Below are 21,455 nucleotides of genomic sequence, written 5' to 3'. Positions count from 1 at the left end.
ATTTAATGTATATCTCATATTACAATAATAAGTTTCGTCACATTTTGTAAAATATTTTAGCAAATAGTACATTCATAATAAACACATTGAAATTTTAAAGAAAATTTCTACCAAAGATAAAAATGAAGTCATCAAGGTTATAAAAGTTAGTTTTAATAAAAAACACTAAATGCATCAATTGAATGATTAACATTGTGAAAAGCAAGGATGATAATTTTAAATGTCATTCAAAGGTAAATTGAGAAAAGAATCAAGAAAATCTTAACAGAGGATTACATAACATCATCAAGAAAAAGAAATTCAGTCCAGTTCATTTAACAGATCCGATTAAGTACAGAAGAATATAGTTCTGACTTACCTCATTCCCAAAGATATTGAATTCAAACAAGTGATTCTCCATGCTAGAGTCAGGGAAGAACCGCTGAAGATTCTAAGAATGCTAGTTGATCAGTTTTTTTACGCAGTGGAATCCGGATTTAAAATTTTTCTTTTTGTACATTATCCCTCTCAATCGTTTACTGCTGGTTTTTGAAATTCACCTTTACCAGTAACATTAAAAAGATTTTACGTCATACCCTATCACAAAAACCAGCTTAATATATTTTTCTCAATTTCTGTTGGACGATTTCAACAAATTCCAACCTTCAAATCTAGGAATCATCTGGTCAATTAAAGAGCATTACATGACACAACCAGTTCAGAAATCACTTTTTCTTGATTCCAGTGGCCAGAGAAAATGTTCCTGTTACAAATTTGCCTTTGACCGAATGTGACAGACATCCAAATGCTTCACAAATTCCTTTGAGGTCTCATTTAATGCCCGCTCGTGATAATGATGGTGAAAATGAACTGATTATGAACCCACAGCTGATTAAGGGATTCAAATGTGTAAAAACTCTGAAACAATCTTTATATTTGAATGCAAAAAAAAAATAATAATAATAATAAATAAACAAATTTACGAAACATTGTTAGTATTAAACAAGCTATTGTTGAAGTTGTATCTAAAAGCAAAAAGGCTAAACATTAAATATTACACATTTTTTTTCTCAATAGTTTATCAGGTATTCACTTTTGCTAAGTATGTTTAGATTATTTTTATTCAGATTTTATGTTTTCCCGCTGCGTTTTTTTTTACGGCTGGTCTGAGGGAAAACACGAAATCGAGGATCTACTATTTATCAACTTTACAGAATTCTGTTCTAATATTTACAGGTTTGATCCACCAATATGTTATATTTATATAGTTACAGTTATAGTAACAACTTTAATTATTTTTTTGGGAACATTTTCTTAATTAGAACAAATGCACATTTAAAAGGAAACAATAAAATAAACTCTTTCTCTCTTCCCAAATCAACCTTTTAGGTAATTTAGTTGTCCATAACAGTAATTTTCTCCCTATGATTTATTGGAAAAACATTTTTTAATATTAAAAATAGAGAAATAACTGGTTATCTAAAAAAAAGTTTGAATAAATCCATGGCATACTAGAAATCACAACATTTAATAAAAAAAATCATAAATAACATTTCAAATAACACACAGGAAGAGAAATATTAAATGTTACTTCAAGTGAGTGAACATATGGCTTTTCATAGCAGACTTTTGGTTAAAACATTTTTTGCAAGTGTTACATTGAAAAGGTTTTTCACCAGTATGTATTCTGATATGCCTGGTTAGGTTTGTCTTCAAAACAGTGGAATAGGGACACAGAAAACAATGAAATCTTCTACTTCTTGTGGAAATATCTAAAAAAAAAATAAAGAAAACTATTAAAAAAATCTAATCATCAAATTTTTATAAGTAAGGGGAAACACATTTCATATATTTTATTAATAAATAGACATTTGCTTAAAAATGTTAAACATTGGAATGTGGCAAAGCTAACTTTAATTAAATTTACTGAGAAGAAAAAAAATTTTTATTAAAAAAAATTAGGAAAGCACCCATATTCTATATGACATGAAAATAAATCAACAAAAATGCAGTGGAAAAAGTAACCAACATTACTTAACTCACAAGAGTATCAAAAGACAAAACACATATTTATAACAAATAGGGTCCATAAACTTTTTTTTAAGTATTAAAGCACATATTTTCAGTCAAATTTTTAAATACACAGCAGACTCCTAACTATCTAAGACATCATTACATTATAAGATAAACATCATTCCAACTTTTGGGAAAAAAATATGAAGGGGACAAACTAAGATTTAATAAAACACTCTGACAGATTCTTTATTTAAATTATTTTTCTATAATAGAGTTTTTAACGTTTAATCAATCAACAACATCAATTGTGCCAATCAACTGATATTTCTAACCAAAATTCTTATGTCTTGAGTAAAATTTTGTTTACACCTGTTTGGGTGAGCACACAGTTTGTTACGAAGGTAATTAAATGCAGCGTCATACCATTTTAAGCTTAAATAATTTTTTAATTTAATACTATAACTCAAATAAGCTTTTGTCAGTTCAAAAAAAAAATAAATAATAATAAATAAATAAATAAACTTTCAAAAATATAAAAACAGTATTAACAGTATCTAAAAACAGTATGATGTTCTTAAACAATAGCCTAAATTGTTAGGCAAACAATTTTAATGCTTTCAATTTTTGAGAAAAAATTTACAGAAGTTCTAAAATGAGTCATTTTTGTAATATGACAACTATATTTGAATTTGTAAATTTTAAGGACACATGACTTTCAGACAAACAAGCATCATAAAAGCTGTAGTCATCACAAAGCCATATGAGCGGTGAATTTACCAATATGCATATTTCTTGAGCAGAATTCCATCGTGACAATAGCGCTCTAGTGATACAAATAGTCTTAACACAACAATAAGATGTACTATGAATGTTTGTATGCTTGATGCTTCGAAATGACAACGAAAAAGAGTTGATAATAAGCAACATACTAATGAAAGAAAATGAATTGTCTTAGAGGCAGTCAAATCCATTTATTTGAAAACATGAACAAGTTTTGTTTCAAACAGGCATGAGAGTGGGGAAAGAATAAAAAAAAGTTTTCTTTTTAAAATGTTTTTCGTTTCTTTAAAACATCATATTAAACCACATTATTCAATTTTATTCATTCCAAATGTGTACTTTTAAAACTATCTAACAAGTAAATCTAAATAAATAAAGACACAATTTAAGTATAAAGTAATTATTATATAGAATCATTCATTAAATTAATTTTAGGGCTAAAATGTAGTATGCCAAGTTTTGGTGACAATGTTGTTTCTTTCTATCATTGTTTAATTACATTGCATTTTTTTTTACTCTCTATAATACTTCAAAAAAAAATAAAATCTTTAATATTTTTTTTAAAATTCAGTAGCTTGTTTTGAATTATTTTAGAACAGAAAATACATTTGCTTGAATTATTTTAGTAGTTAAAATACATCTTAAGAGAAGTGGGGTTAGTTTATGAAAGATTATTACAAAACTGTTCGTTAAAAAGTATTAATATTACTTTTTATGGAATAGTTTTGATATAAATAATATTTAACATTTAATTATAAATTCTTTGGTTAAATCGTCAGATCTTTTTAAATTAAAATCGCACTATAATTGCTCTTTTTTAATTGCAATAATGCAGGAATAAAAATTTATAATACTGGCAGTGGTATTGAAGCTGATTAACCTTGTCATCACATGTGTAAATATGGGGAAATGTGACGACGTATTCTGTTTGTATTACAGCTCTATGGATAATTCACACACTTTTATTCTTATAATTTGACCTAAAAATCTGTTGAGGAAAATCAATAAAAGAATGAGGCGTTCAACTTTCTCAAATGCTTTAAAAATAAGATCATACTAATAAAAACGATTTTATTACCATAGAAATAGCTTATGTTAACACTATCTCCTTCTAAAATTTACTTTCACAAGAAAAGGTTTTTTTATTTTTAATTTCATTATTAATCTTCACTGATTTGAACAAAGCTATCCACGTATATTTACATTTAGTAAGCAAAATATCACAAATAATGTTTAGCTTTTAGAAGAGTTAGTAAAATAAAATAAATAAATTAATCTTAATGCTCCAGAAGCTTTTAGCTTTCCTCTATTGCCTGTAAAAATACAAAACTCAAATCTACCGGAAAAGTTAACTCAACTCAATCGTCACACGACACAATTTTCTCTCCGCACAAACAGAGGGAGCATATGCCAGACGAGACTATGATGTTGGGGACTAAGAGATAAGGGGAAATATAACAATGAACTTGCTCTATTTGTAATACAGCTCTATGTATAAAATTGTATATGCTTAAATATTAATATTTAAGCGAGGTTTAAAACCTGATGAATTATTATTAAGATTGCTTTAGCTAAGATGTAATAGATTTTGAAAGCTTAATTTTCCCTTTGTTAATTGACATATTAAATTGTTAAAAGTTTAAGTTTTTTTCCACACTTCATAATTTGCAACACCAGATGGTCGTACAACTATTTTGACAGAGATTTTAAATGTATATACTAAGGACGGTAATTATAGAATATTTTGCGCATACATCTGAAATCTCCATGATATGTAATTCACAAAAAGTGTTCACTAAGGTTTAGACACATAAAATATACAGTGTAACGTCCCATATCCGGACGTCCCTTTTACGGAAGGGTCGATTTCCCGGACACTTTTTAACAATCAAAATAAACAAAAATTTCTTCATCTTCCCCTCTCCTTTAAAAAAAATAATAAAAAAAAACGAAGTCTTTTGACAGGTTTTTCCCCTTCTCAGCTTCTAGAGATCTATGCATTGAACCCATAAATCAACAGAAAAGAGAACAGAAGATCTACTAAGACCATGACCCATGACCTCTGGAACCCAGGAAAGGGTGGGGGAGATTTGTTTTCAAAAGAGCACAACTGAGTCACCTCCCTCCCCCTTCTTTCCTATGCAGCTGGTTAGTAAAAGAGGCATTTCCTGGAACCTTTTCATTTGAGTGTCAGGGGAAGAAGAAATACTGTGAAATAGGATAAACACAGCAAATGTTAAAGTGGAGGGGGAATCCCCTTTAGTCACACAAGAAAAAATAAAGAGAACCCAATCAGCATGCCACGCCTTTATGCTTGATTGATAGCCAATGATGGGAGAGAAAATAAGAATTTGTCCCTACCCCGTCCTCAACTTGAATGACAAGTAAGGAGAAAATGAATTTTTCTTCTCCACCTACCCACCTTACTGAATGACGGGAATTTCCCCTTCTTGCTTGAATCGTTCTAGTCCAAAATGGCGGAGAGAGCAATTAATATTTTCATAACTGTGAATTTTTTTCGTTTTCTATATTTATTTTTAGAATAGCAATAATTATTTTTTTTCTAATATTTTGTTTATGATAGATTAGATATCATTCTAATACTAAAACATTATTGCCGAAAAATAATGTTTATTTTCTGCTTCTTAGATTCAGATCATTTTAAGCTTTGTTTACCTTGGAGGTCAATTATACGGAAAAATCAAATATACGGACTTCCGGAAGTCCCGCCGATTCCGGATACGCGACTTTCCACTGTATAGCTAAAAAAACCAATATTTGATTAAAAATAAGCAAAATAATTTAATAATTCAAAAAATATTTAATAGCTCTTAATTAAAATATAGATCATATCCAGTGAATATAGAGAATGCAAAAGCAGGTAAATATTTTAATCACACAATCAACTCTACGAATAAATTTCAAAAATTATAATCAAAATGAATGAATAAAATATATGTCAACTCAACATTTCGAATCGAATTTCGTAAATACAATACGTATAGGCATAAGTAATTTTATAAGTTTAAGAAAATATACTAATTCCAGTTTTGTAAACATCTAAAACGATGACGTTTCAGTTCATCTGAACGTGAAAAAGTCTTCCCACACTTCGTACAATTATGAGGTTTTTCTTGAAAGTGCTTGGATTGCATATGTCTATTCACGTGACCTTTCCGTATACTGGTATAACTGCACAACTGGCATAGAAATATTCTTTCCTTAGTTATAAACCCTGTAAAAAATAAAAGAATACATCAACTCTGAAGATATTATTTACGTAACAGGAGTTGAAACTAAGAAAACTTAGCAACTTGTCCCTGAACAAGTCGGTATATATTTTCACAGACGCGTTTACAAGTCTCTATTAAATTTTTTGTAAAACGAAATGTAATAAGGTAAATTAATATAAAAAAAGTACCATACAACTGTTGAGTAATATTTACAACACAGACAAAAACATGATACTGCAAATAAAAAAAAAATCAGCATACGATCCTTTACATCCATTGCTGGTTCAGGAACCACGGATAATTTTTTTAAGGTGCTCTGAGTTTAATTTTGAATGATACCAGACTGATGGAGCACAGAACCATGCATAGTATTAACACATGCAATATAGTACAATGTGAAGGAAATTTTTAAATAAAAAATAAGATGTTCAAAGATAAACAGGAATTTGATAATTATGATTGAATATTTGTCCAAATTGTAATCTAAGAATAAAATTGCAACTGTAATCCAAATTGTAATTTTCATGAACATAAACTGTGCATGAAAATTACATAAATTGCATTATTTAAGAAATAATAAATGCATTGGTTCTTAAGAAAGTAGCAATAACATAGATAAAAAACATTTTAATGAATTTACAAATAAAATTGCATTCTATTCCTTAAATACAAACCATTGGTGGATCTCTTATTATAGGCTAAATAGGCTCAAGCTCAACTTCTCCCTTCAAAAAAGGGACCAAGCACTATGAAATAAGTATAACAAAAATAATTGCGATATTTAAAAATCATAAATATTCCCCTTGCTGTCAGGCTAACCGTGGGAGGTTTTCCTCCCCATGGTCAAATTATGAGTTTTTGATTCGTCCACAAACCAACAGTCTTGAGACACACGGAATTCTGCTATATTCACGGAACAATCACAAGCCCTGTTTCTAGTTATTAGACCCCAAAGAATGATAAGAAAAATCTGGAATTCCAGGGTACAATCAAATATAATCCCTCCCTGCTTTAAGCAATAAAATGTGCACACAGATAAATTTTCGACAATATTTTTAGCACAATGTTGGCAACTTCAATGGATTGTCTTCAGATGATCGATTTTTGAAAACAATAACTATAAAGTAAAAAATATATAATATAAAATGAATAACACTTGCAATTCTTTTGAGGTTAGACAGACTTCTTTTTGTGATGAAGAACCCTTTTATGTCTGTATAAGGCAGATGTTTGGGCAAAACTTCTACTACAGTAAGAACATTGAAAAGGCTTTTCACCAGTGTGAACTCTGATATGCCTGGTCAAAAATGTTCTGTAAATTGATGTGTAGCTGCATGTATTACACTTAAATATTTTTGGAAAAAATGCTGTCTGGGAAAAGGCTGAAATAATAAAAGACAATGAGTAACAAAAATATATGTCATGTAATCTACTATGTCTAAGTAAGTTATTTTAATTAAAAAATGTTTTCCTTTTTTTAAAAGTAAAAAAATTTTAAGTAAAATTTCAGTTCATTATTTAATGTAATAAAAGTATAAGTAGAATGAAATAATTTTCTACATATTATAGCCATTTTTATAAGATTTAATTTCAGTTTAATCACAAGAAAAAAAATACTATTTATAAATTATCAACAATAAAATTTATATGTAGTAATAAGGAAGTGTAATATAATGTTTTTAAATTAATATTTTTTTAAAATCTTTTACACCTTTACAGATTTTAGTTATTTGTTTCAATAAGAAGCATTTCAAATAAAAAGATATTTTTAAGGCTAAAATAAAAACTTATTAGTGAACNTATGTAGTAATAAGGAAGTGTAATATAATGTTTTTAAATTAATATTTTTTTTAAATCTTTTACACCTTTACAGATTTTAGTTATTTGTTTCAATAAGAAGCATTTCAAATAAAAAGATATTTTAAGGCTAAAATAAAAACTTATTAGTGAAATGTTATTATAGAATGCATTTATTTCATGCAATAACTACAATGGATTAGGATTTTCAGACATTTTATTTTAAAGTTAATAATTATATCAAAAAGTAATTATATCGAAGCACACACTATTTTGTAAGCACTTGAAAGTAGAGTCAATCTGCATATCATTCACAGAAAAATAAATAACATCAAACATAATAAGTTAAATAAATATACTACACTTTGTGTAACATTATGGAAGAAGCTAGATTACATAATTTTGCAGCAAGAAACTAGTTTTTAATATAAAACATAATACTGAATTTTAAAAATTATCAGTAAAAATTTACAGTTGTGAGCTTTTGTAATAATTACATAATTTCAGCTAACTTTCACTGCAATTTTAAAATATTACATCATATTCATAACATCCAATGATGATGAGTTACAAATCTGTTTCATTTTATGACCCTGACAAGTTCAACTTTAAGTCAAAAGGATAATATTATTACGCCACTCCCAAAGTTAAGAAACAATGAAATTCCTATCATTCGTAATATTTCAAAAACAAATTTTAAAATGATATTTTTAACTAAAATGAATTAATTTGTCTTAAAGATAATCTAACATATTAATTATTTTTTATTTTAATCAAAATGAATAATGAATCAAAATGAAATAATATTACAATAAATGTGAGCAACATACTATAATAGTCAATGTCCATAAAGAATGGATTTACATTTGTCACTTTATCAATCCACTGGAGGTTTAGCATATGGGCAAAATTGGGAGAATGTTTTTCTCCAATACAATGATTCCCTACTTCATAACATGGAAAAACCGGTTTTGCATGTGGAGGAGACTGCAGGTTAAATTAAGACTTTTTACGTGCAGAACCGTTAGTGGGCTAAACAGAGCAAAGCTGGTGCAAAATGTAGTTCACCTAATAATACAGTACAGTATGAAAAATGTCCTTCAGATGAAAATAAATGTTTATTGTATACATTTGGCTGTCGATAGCAATCTCTGTAATTATTTCTTGTTTATCACATACCATTTTACTAAAATCCACTTTAAAAGCTTAGTGACTTTATATATTTTAGCAGAACACAATAGCGACTTATAAACAAAAGAAAGGTGCCTCCATTTACAGTGGGAAAGTCACCAACTTATGAACATTTTGATAACAAAAACCTTGTTTGCAAACTAAGGCTTAAGATGCATTAATGAAGAGAGATAAATAAAAATTCCCTAGAAACTTTTCCAAACAAAAAAATAATGACACATGTTGGATTATTCTAGTTTTGATACATGAATCAGACACCTTTTATTTATACAAAATCATATAGTTTCATCTAAAAGACTGAAAAAAAAGCTTAAATTTGTTGTTAATATTGAGACAATATGTTCAATACTGATCTCATTGAAAAATGCGACAAAAATTAATAAATAACTTAGATAATGCACATAATAATGAACAATGAATCATGTAAGATATCCTCAACACTCAAGTTTCTTTAATGGTTAACAAAACAGATGAATCTACTTAAAATTTTGAAGACATGACTTAATATTTACATACTTTCCATATCCATTATCTAGAATAGGCTTAATAGAGAACTAGATAAATGAACAACTTTAGAAAGAAAAAACTCACACGCATGCTGAAAATCGCCTTCAATACGATAATTGTAACTTGCAATAAGCAATCTTAGCTGGAGAAAAAAAATAGCATGATCTATACAATTCCGATAAAAAGTCTCCTACCAATCAATAATAATAAAAACTGAATGTTCTGCAATCTTTGCTATAGTTGAGAATACATGGAGCTAACTGGAACAAGCTGGTAAGATACCTCTTGTAATCCTTTTTCAAGCAGTAAATGTATTTTTTTAAATTAGGAAAATGTCTCGTTCTGCTTGTTCAGATCTCTTCATATGAAGTTTAATAGCATCCATTGTCCATACATTTAGTAATCTACATGTCATTTTGTCTACATAAATCTGCATTAAAAGTTCTTCAAACTTGCATGCTTCACAGCAAAACAAACAAGTTTCACCTATTCGGTTCTATATCAGCATGTACAGGAGGAACATTTTCAGAAGTTACCCCTTGTGTGAAAATTAGAAGATTTTAAGTAACAAATAATAAATTAATCATAGACCGACCAAACATTTTCCTGATGCAATTGGCTCACAGACCCTGGTTTTTAAAATGGACAACAATATGACTCTTAAGAGAAGACTTCTGAGCAAAACTCTTGTAACACGTGGTACATTGGAAAGGTTTTTCTCCAGTATGAGTTCTGATGTGTCTGGTCAAATCAGTTTTTAAAATAGTTGAATAGGAGCAATATGTGCACTGATGTACCTTGCCTTTCTTTAAAGCTGCTGAAAAATTAAAACAGACATTAAAAACAGATTATGGTTCTTGCATTTCATGCTGCTAAACAAAATTAACAATAAATTTAAATAATGTACAGTTAATAACTCTGCATTGTTTGATTCAAATGGAAAAAAATGAATTGACAAGTGTTACAGACAACACAACTGCATTATGTTGCTATCGAAAATTAGTAGTACAGTGAAAATCATTTGGGATTTAACATAAAGGACACCATCGGCATAAGGACCTATAACTTCAGAAAGCCTGGGGGGGAGGGGGTAATAAAACAAAGCACGCCCCTGTTTCCAATTGGAAATTTTAATAAATGATAATTTATTAAAATTTTGATTTTGAAATTTTAACATTTTTTAAAAATATTTCTAAAAAAAAGCTAGCTTATGATGAAAATTGTAGAAATTTTTTAGATTTTGCTTTTGGAGATAACAATCAGGCAAAGTAACAGCCCAAGTTGAAAAGATGCATAAAAGCCCTTAAATCTTGTCTGAGGCACAACCAAGTAATTTACTAAATTTAAAAATAAAAAAAAAGAAGCGTGGAATGAAAATTGTTTTGGTAACGGCAACATGTTCCATGTGACCCGAGTAAACACGTTTAGCGATGCAATAAGGTGAATGAACAATTCCCATTCATTTTTAGGCAATTAAACAGAAAGTTTGCATTTTAATAGCATTTTAGAGTAACTAGTTACAGCTTTTGGAACCATTAGAAAAACAAAGGTTTACTGACCTGAGAATTGTTATAAAGTTTTTCAGCATGGCAGAAAGAGTTTATAGCAATAATACAAACCTGGACTAAATACACACTTTCTCTATATCTGTCACACACTAATTATTTATTAGTAAAAATCTCATGTTTTTTTTTTCTTTTTGAAAAATGCATGTTTTAAAACAGGTTGGAGCAGATAAAGTGAATTATGGACTTGGTGCAAGTGCAAAAATCACGTAATTTAAAAAAAGTGTTTACCTTGCAATAAGTTCAAAAAAATTATTGTGTACCTAAACATAATTGTGACATAAGGCAGGTTTGACTGTAAACATAAAATGAAAGCAGCATTAAAAATTAAAAAATTTTTGTGTGTTATGGAACAAACATTACAATTGAGATTAACACAAATTTATTAAGAGAGAAAATAAATTATTTCCATGAGCAGTATAGTAAAATATATAATTTGTTATTCAATAATAAAAAGTAATAAAACATAAGTAGAAACATAATTTACTTTTGTCTTTAATGCACTGTTCCATGGACAATTATATAGTTTTGATAATTGCAATGTTTTTAATTGCCATGTCAATTTAAAATTGCAATGTTTTATTGTCAATTAAATTTTTTTCAATACACTTGAAAAATGGGTAAATTTTTATATAATAGTAATAGGTAAATAGGAAAAAGTGCAATATCAATGAAAAAAAAAACAGCAACACATATAGAGCATCTAGTACTTGGAAAATAGATAATTCTAGCACCCAAAATTACATTAAAACAGATATACAGGGGTTTTTAAATCACCACCCTTTACATAAATTAAAATCTTTATTAAAAATTAATTTAAAAATATATGCATAGTAAATGTTTAAAAATATGAACTTGTATTAATCTGATGAAGTATTAATGAGGAAAACAAGATTAAAAACATCAAAACCGATACGATTGCTCGAGAAAACATGAGAAGTGACTATTGAAAACATCTTCAAGATTGCTTAAGGCCATCAAACAGGTTTTAATGTTTTAATTTTACCTCATGAAACAATAATTTTTTAGGTCATGGTAACATTTGAGATTTCATTTTTTTCTCATAAATATTAACATTAATTTGCAACTTGTAAAGTGTATAGTTTTTTTCCCATATTTCTTAATAAAAATTTAAAAAACACACATTTAGGATGGTCATTTCAAAATATGTTGTACAGCAAGGGCAGCGAGTAAGGAAAAGTATGGTACATAGTTATAAATTTTGTGTACAAAATAGTATATATCCAACAGATAGAAATAGTTTTCACTCAGTTTCGAGTTTTTTAAAATGTCTCTTTTACCAATACTTGCACACATAAGAAAAAAAAAATAACTATTTACAGTATTGAAGAAAATATTTGAATTGAAACGAGTCACATAAAAAGATTCCTTAAGTGAGTAACCATGTGACTTTTCAAGTGTGACTTTTGAGTAAAGCACTTGTAGCAAGTGGTACATTGGAAGGGTTTTTCTCCAGTATGAACTCTGATATGCCTGGTTAAATCTTTCTTTAAAACAGTACTATAGTTGCAATAAGAGCATTGAAATATCTTGAATCCTTTTTTGGAAAATGCTGCAAAAAATGAAACTAAAGTTACAACAAAGTACTAAACTACATGAAGGTTTAGATAGGTAAAATATTAGACAATTAAATTTTTAGAAAATCATGTATCAATCATTAAAGCCTGTTCAAAGCTAAAAGTTAATAAAATTTTATTGAAATAGTGCAAATTTATTGAACAGTGCACACACATGAGGCAAAATTAATTTATAAGATATTTTTTTTAACAAATATTTTGAGCCATCATAATATTTTTTAAATAACATCAAATCTTTTTTTATTAAGTTAAAACATAGTTATTTCAAAGCCATTATAACACTACTGCTGTTTGTCCACTGCTAATATATACTAATATTTGCATTCATATAAAGAGAAATTTTTTGAACTTTAATATTCTTAAGAATTATACTGAATAATTGAGAATAATTAGAAAGAATAATTTTAGGTGCCTAAAGCTGCGGGCTTTTTATCACCAAAAACCAAATTTGTTATTTAATCAGAAAGTGGAGTGAAGCATAACGTTTAGTATAATTCTGTGCAGGAACTCGATCTTCAGACGGTTAATTATTGAATTATACTACGGTTAACTTTTTTTTAAATTCGTGTTTGGATGTAAATTTGAGTTTCTATATTTAAAAACTGAATTACTGGACTCATTAAAAGACAATAATTTTTCGTATGTTATATTAAATTATACCTTGCATGAAAATTTTGATTTCAAAATTTCATTTGAAAATAGGGAATGAAAGGTGTTATGATGAGTAATGTAAAAAACTTTTAAATCAAAGATGCAGATTAAAGATTTATTAAAAACTATATAACATTTTACTGTTTAAGAGATTTTAGTCTCTAAAAAAACTTAGGAAAAAGACTTTTGACATGATATTATACAATTTCACAGCTTAATTTTTCCTCAAAAGTAAAAACTTCCAATTTTGAACTACAACTGTGAGATTCTACTTTTTTTCAGCAAAAAATTGGATGATCTTCATTTTTTTTCCTTTTCAAAAAAATAAAAAAAATTTTAAAGGGAGAGAGCTGCAGAATTTTAAATGAAAACTCCATTGCTCTACACATGGTTAAACCTTTCAGACTTTAAAAAGCAACAATTTCAATTTTACAAAAAATTGTTTTTACACTATATTAAAAAAAAATTTCTAAACAAACATTCAGAAACAATAAACAAGGTTAATAAAACAATTGCAACTAGAAAAAATAATAAACATTTATTGGACCTTACTCACCACACTTCTATTTCAACATTACAGTGACTAACCAATACACATACTTAAATTTAAAAAAAAGTTTGAATAAATGAAATCCTCATTTAAAATTATCATGACAGTAATGCTGCATTAATTAATGTTTCTTGGTCTCAGTTGACCTCCAGTTTAAAACAGATTTGAAAGAAATGATGAGATTCCATTATTACTAACCACAATCTTTTCATTGATTTCAACATTAACAAAGTATTCCTTATATATATTAAGTACAGATGCAGAAAAAAACTTGGACAAAGAACTTTTAATATAGTTTTATAGAAAATAAATAAATTAACAAAATATAACAAATAGTAAGAATAACTTTTACTAATAAATGAATTTAATTAGTTTCAACATGGTCGTAGTTTGCTGTGATGCAGAGGAGAAATGAAATTTTCAGCAACGGGCAGCAAGTATTCAGCCTTTAGTTCTCCCATTGCCGTCAAAGCTATTGCTTTAGAGGGTCCAAACTTTTCTGAGGTTTAGATCAAGCCCTAGACACCAAAATACACCATAATCCACGGGATTGAAATCTGGTGAGTAAGGTGGCCATCTTTCAGATGATATCGGGTTTAAAAAATGCACCTTGCACCATTCTTGTGAGCTGGTGCAGACTTGCTGCAAGGTCCACTTTACATTGCCAAAGTGCTTGTTGGTTCACAGAAGTACAACAGCTTTTAGAATATCCCACTGGCACACTTTTTGAATTATTTTAATGTCCTCACCCACAAAAACCAGGTGTATTGCCACTTCCATTAACTTTTCCCAGACCATGACTGACTTTGGATTTTTAAGCTCAACAATTGTAGAGGTGTTTGGAGTGTCTGTCTACAGGCGAGCACGTATCATTCTGAGAGTTATCAGCTTGTTGGACGGAAAAGAGCTTCTCATCAGCGAAAAGGAATCTGTTCCATTGCTGACTTAAAGTCTATTGCTGAAAACTGCAATACCTGTTTGGGCCTCTGCATTGTGGCATTTTGAACCAAAACCAATTAAATTTATTTATTAGTAAAAGTCTACTTTTATTATTTGTTAATTATTTTTTTCAGTTGAAATTTTCTAAAATACCCAATCTATTTAATTATACCAAAAAAAAGTTCATAACAATTATTGATTAACTCTAAGGGAAACAAGATACAAATATACAAATGTGCATACAAAGTAACTATGCACAACTAGCAACAATGAGGTCGCTTTTTCAACATAAACTATGAGATAAGGTATACCTTAAAGTTTTTGAGGAAACCAAAGTACAAATATCGGAACAAATTAACTTTACAGTACAAAAGTCAAGAATATAGTATAGAAGGGAGACACAATGACTTTTCCCTTACAAAACATGGCAATAAAAAAAAAACTTGGACAATTCGATTAAGTATCGTAAAAATTCCTTATATAGAGTCTTATTATTTATACAATTTACATATGTACAGTTTTTACAAGTATGAACAATGCGCAATAATGAGTCTATAAAGAAAACAATAAAAAGATGAAAAATATATGTCTGATTAGTGTGTGTACTAGATACTGGGATTTTCTTTTTTACATCACTGATATGGGAAATAAAAGGGGACCAAGCTGAAAAGGCATCATAAGCAGGTAAACATTATTGGTAGGTGACGTTAAATCTGAGTTCAACTATATTAACAAAATAAAAAAGTAACTAAAATCCAATGTTCTGAAACGGAGAACTAAATTTATATAAGTCTATTTGTTACTAAATAAAAAAGTCTATTTGCACAACATTCGAAAAAAATATAAAAACACTAGCAATTTTGTGAATAATGCTTGCGATTAACATAAATATTATGAATATATGTGTTTCATGTGAATAAGCATTTTGTGTCTCAACATAACCGATTTCTGAGTGGAACACTTATTGCAAGCATCACACGAAAAAGGTCTTTCACCAGTGTGTGTTCTCATGTGACGCGTTACATTTGACTTGACCATTGCAGTGTAGTTGCAAACAGTGCATTGATGTATCCTAGTTTCCTTCAACAGTGCTGAAATATTAAAATGACAAATGTACAAAAAAACGCTTATTACATGCTTCATCACCAAACTAGTAAATACAAAAATACTTTATTTAAAAAAAAAAAAAAAATTTTGATTTAAAAATTGAAAACTAGCATTTTCTTTAGAAAAAGAGTCAGAACCAAGCAATAAACACAGAGCAGCGGTACATTGCAGAAATCTGCCTTAGTGATGATGTTAAAAAGTGGCAGTTGTTTAGATTTATCAAATAATTGATTGTTAAATATTTTTCTTTAAAAAAATTATAAACAGTAGACTTATTCCATTGAAATAATGATCACTTTTTTTTAATTTTAGATGACATTAATATGCGTTTTTCAAAAGTCATGTTGGGTAACTAGTTTTTACAAGCATCTAGCTGCCAACATGGATGAGAAAAAATTTCAGTAGATTTTACGAAATATAAATTTGATAATAATTGTGGCATAATATACCGAATATTCTACACACAGGGAATTTTAGGGATTTTTGAAGTCGTTGAAATACAACAACATTATTACACTAATAAATTATAAAAAGTGGTTAGTAATATTTTCCATTTATCATTATTCATAATTTTGAACAGTAATAGTCATTTAATTCTTTAAAGACAGATGAATTCATTCTAATTTAATTCATTAATGATTTAAATAATTAAAGAAGGAAGTTCTGAATAAAAATGAACTAAAAATTTTAGAACCAAAAAAAAAAGAAGCTTTAAACTGATTACAATTCATTATGTATTAGTAATACTTATTTAAACATTCAAACAAGCAAAAAATTTGTGAAACTTTCATTAAAAAGGGATTTCTTAGGAAATTTACTCAATTTTAGGTGATTCTCAAAAATGTAAAAAACCCAGCAGACCAGGTAAAACTGGCAAAATCCAGTAATCTACTGTAAAACCCAATAGAGTTGGCAACTATGCAAGCTTATTCTTTTTCTAGTAACCTCAATAACTATGGTACATTGTAAGCAAAATTATATATAGCGGGACGTGCAAAAGAGAAAAATAATTACAATGAGAAAAAAACTCGTTACCAGTCACTTATGCATGTCTGGAAAATATGAGAACTTCCGCTTATAACAGCCCGTGTGTTAAACAACATCTGTAACTGATATTGATTACAAGTTAGAAAGTTTTTAATGAAATATAAATTTTAATAAACACAGAATGTCCAGTAATAGTTAAGTTTGTATTTATATAAATTAATTGAAGTCAACAAATACAAGTAAGTTTGATTAACTATTACTGGTTATTAAAGATGTTTCTGCAAATGAACCAGCATTACATGACTTCTCATAGAAGACTTTTGACTAAAACTCTTGTAACATGTGGTACATTGAAAAGGTTTTTCTCCAGTATGAGTTCTCATATGTCTGGCCAAATTAGCCCTTAAAGCAGTTGAGTAAGAACAAAGAGTGCACTGATGTTTTTTACCCGTCTTCAGAACTGCTGAAAAATAAAATCATGTATTAAAAAATATGTTTAAAACATAATTATCATTAAAAAGATATTTTGTAAAACAAAAGCCCTTATAAATGCACTAGCATTTAAAAAAGCTCAAACTCAGTTCCGGTAAGGCAGTTTTATTATAAAGTGAACAAAGTATTCCGGTCTATTAAAATGCCTGTAATGCACTAAATTAGTGAAACTACCTACCCATTTGAAAAAAATAATACAATTAGTTTTCAACTAATTAATGTTTCCAAATTAGAACATAAAATTTAAACTCTTAAAAAAGATACAAATTTTCTTTTCTTTACAAATTAAATTTTTATTTAATCTTTAAATAGACATTATGTATGAAACAACACATCTGGTAAATCTGTCACTGTTTAGAAACATCGTTAAACTTTCTCTCATCTAATTGCTAGTCATGCAATTTCTACTTTTGATTACATACAAGAATTGTTGCATTAGACAATGCAGTTAGATACTTTAAAAAAATATTTTCTGTTTTTAATCAAAGGATTTATACAATCATGTAAGACTTGAAGAATATTAGCAAAATAGAACACTAAGATCTACCAAGATTAAAACTTTTCTCAAAGCAATTCCCCTGTTAGAAGTGCTGATACCAACATAGTAGCAATAGGGCTACATTATGTAGTAAAAAATAATTTTATTCAGTAAAAAAGAACGATTTTATTTAGAAATTAAATTTTCCAGTTTTCTTGGGGCACCATACAAAATGACAAGATTAAAATTATGTAGAATGGATGTAGTATTTTATTACTTATTTAAAATTTTCTAAAACAAAATATATAATTTTGCAAATATGAATGGTGTTTTCAACACTAGGGTAAACTTACACTGTAAACTTTTTGCTGCTTATACTTTTGGGTTTCTGCTTCCTGTGTATTTTGAAGCCATTCGGCTCACGTGATTATTGTGTTTTCAGATTCTCTTGAATATTATTTCTTGTATAGGTGTATTTATTACCGGATTTATTATTTGTGTTAAAAAAATCGTCAATTGGAGACTTGTTATTTCAAAATGTAAGAATCATTATTTGAAAAACAGAATCGCTATTACATAAAACACTTCTTACTTTGTCAACAATATACTAACTTTGAAATTTAAAACTAAATGATAATTTGTAAAATAAACTTAATTTCACTGCTCGACCAATATGCTAATACTTTCGTGTGGTGGTGCACAGCTTGCAACAAGAGCAAACTGTAATAAATAAGTAAAAAGACGTCAAATCAGGACTACCAAAAAAGCAAGTATTTTCTAAACCTAGAAACCACATCACCTTTTTTAACAAAAAATCTATAAATAACTAAAAAAAATTTCACTTCAAACTCACAAGAATTACTTGATATCATTAGAATCTTATGATATACAGCAGATTTGAGCTTAGAAATTATAAGAATAAGCTGTAGTAAGCAGCTGTATACTTTCTAACCAGAAGTAGAGCAGGTAGAGCTCGAGAGTGTTGTTATCATTTATATTGAAAACACCATCCATAGGGAAATAATATTTAGATTTTTTTATGAAAGTTAAACAAGAACAAAAGATGAAGATTTATACAATAGATCAATTTAAAAACAACTGACAAGTCTGTACAAAAATAAACTTAAGACTTTCAAAAAGGTCAAAAACATTTATCATTTGCAACACACCATAGGAAAAATTTCTCTACAATATATTTTTCATTTCACACTAAAATTTTAATTTTCTTTAAAAAGTAAACTACAGTTAAAAAAGTTTTTAAACAAATACATCAGTATAAAAAAATGCTTTATATTGATTTAAGAAACTAAAAGAATGCTTTAAAATGCAAAATTTAAACAATTTTTATTTCTATAAAGTAACAAAAAACAAGGCTGTTTAGATACAAGTTTCAATACTTAAATTTAACCAGATAAAAAAAAATTTGCGCACTTCCAGATTTCATCAGGTCAAAAAATTTAAATAAATAATGTTCCTCTAATTTTGCTCGATTTTTAAAAATTTTTTATTCCACTTTAAGATATATCTAGTTCGTTCAACATCGCTACAAAATGAGAAAAACTAATAGATAAAAATCACAAAATATATTTCACTATAAAGCATATGCTCAATTAATCATATGTAAGTTATCTGGTTGTAAGACAATCATGCTTGACTTTTGCATGTAAAAAAATTAATTTTAGAAAAAAATTAATTTAATTTTTATCTAAAATTAACTTAATTAGCATTGAATTCTTTCTGTTATGAAGTATACATACTCAGTAATTAAAGGATTATTTATTAGCAAAATATGTACCAGAAAACTCACTCATTATCTCATGAATTCAATTATCACTCAGAGAAACATTAACTAAAATTACACGACGATTAACTTGATAACCTCACAATAAACACTTTTTCTTTGTTACGGAAAAGGACAATCATTTACTCTTAGAATCATCTTTTATAGAAGAGTATTGCATATAGTATAATATTGCAGAGGAAACAACAATCCTGAAATGCAAGTAATTCATTTTAATCCTGTGAATACCAAAAATTTATCAGAAATTCGAAAGTCTGTAAGCAAATTATTTAATGATTATATAAATAAGAGTTTAAACAATGCTTGATATAAATGATAACAATAAATATTTTGCTCAACTTTATTAATGATTACTCATTATACAGTATACTCTCGATATCCCGCAAACCTTGCTATGTCAAAAAAAAAATTTCTCCCTGGCCATATAAATCCACCTAGCGTTAATTTGAATTCCTATGCCGAAGGGTTTCTTCTCAAAACCTTGCCAAGTCTGGTTTTTTTTGCAAAACAGAAAATGAATTTTTTTGGAAAAATCAAAGTATAAGTTCATTGTAAACCAATTTTTTTCTATTTAATTCAAAATAATCATCGTTGTATTTAGACTTATAGTCAACTATCATTACATACACATTTAATAGAAGTTTATCTCGAAAACTCGCTATCTCAAATTTTTTTTAGCGTACCTTCAACTTTGAGATATCAAGAGTAAACTCTATTCAAATATTCATAACATTACAAATTTTTTCTTGCATGTAGCAAATTTTATTGTAAAATATATGATAATCATACTATGCCTTCACATACTGCATTTTCAAATAAATAAACAAAGTGAAATTCATATTACACATCATAAAAATTAAAGTTTAACTTATTTCATTATAAAATACATATAAGGTTTCTTATTAACCACGTTTTCCATTTTCCCCTTCATGGTTGTCAGTTCAGGAAATGTTATTTAACACAGCACAATTTTAAGTCAACTTAAATTTGTTTTTCTTTTCTCAACAAAACTAAAATTTTTATTATGACTTAGCATGTGACTTATCACAGATGCTTTTCGAGTAAAACATTTATTACAAGTGGCACATTTGAAGGGTTTTTCCCCAGTGTGAGTTCTGATGTGTCTGCTTAAATTTGCTTTTAAAGAAGATGAGTATGAGCAATATATACACTGATGGAAGATGCCTTTGCTGGAAAGCTCTGAAAAAGAAATTAATCAATAAAGTAAAATACTTTTGAAACAGAAATATAAAAACCGAAAAAGCATGCTTTGTAAAATATTACATTTATTAATACTTCATCTTAACCTCAAAGTCAATTAGATTGACAATTTGACTAATTTTTACATTAATGTTATTTTATATAAAACAGAAATATGTTATTGTTGAAAATGCACTAAATATAGCACATAGGATATCATAATTTTTTTTTAACTTCTAAGTTTGTTGTGCAGGTGAAAAACCTTTTGAATAAAATACTTTTGAAATAGAAATAATACAAAAACCAAAAATTTATGCTTTGTAAAGTACTTCATTTATTAACTTGACCTTAAATTCAATAAGATTGACAATTTGGCTCTTTTGGACATAAATGTTATTGTATATAAAACAGAACTATGTTATTGTTGAAAATGCACTAAATATAGCAAGCAGAATATCACAATTTTTTTAATTCTCTAAGTGGTCGTGCACATTTGAAAAACGTTACACTATTTTCTACCTACAAATTACCTTGTATGTAAAAAAAGCCTCGGATTGTTTTGCGCAGAGGCACCCAATTATCAT

The 21,455-nt window shown here is 27.9% G+C and overlaps 1 non-coding gene across 1 annotated transcript in view; it reads right to left on the bottom strand.

Moving 5' to 3' along the window:
- Window positions 1-1,491: 1,491 nt before the first annotated feature.
- LOC107456368 (uncharacterized) overlaps window positions 1,492-21,455 on the bottom strand; it is a 32,655-nt gene continuing 12,691 nt past the window's right edge. The window contains exons 4-7 of the transcript XR_011636072.1: window positions 8,636-20,871; window positions 7,169-7,390; window positions 5,745-6,010; window positions 1,492-1,751 (exon numbers count right to left, since the gene is read on the bottom strand). This is a non-coding gene — a transcript (uncharacterized protein). The remainder of the gene's footprint in view (window positions 1,752-5,744; window positions 6,011-7,168; window positions 7,391-8,635; window positions 20,872-21,455) is intronic.

The sequence above is a fragment of the Parasteatoda tepidariorum genome, chromosome 2, assembly GCF_043381705.1.
Source record: "Parasteatoda tepidariorum isolate YZ-2023 chromosome 2, CAS_Ptep_4.0, whole genome shotgun sequence".
NCBI classification, from domain to species: domain Eukaryota; kingdom Metazoa; phylum Arthropoda; class Arachnida; order Araneae; family Theridiidae; genus Parasteatoda; species Parasteatoda tepidariorum.
This window is presented reverse-complemented; position numbering and strand designations above follow the sequence as displayed.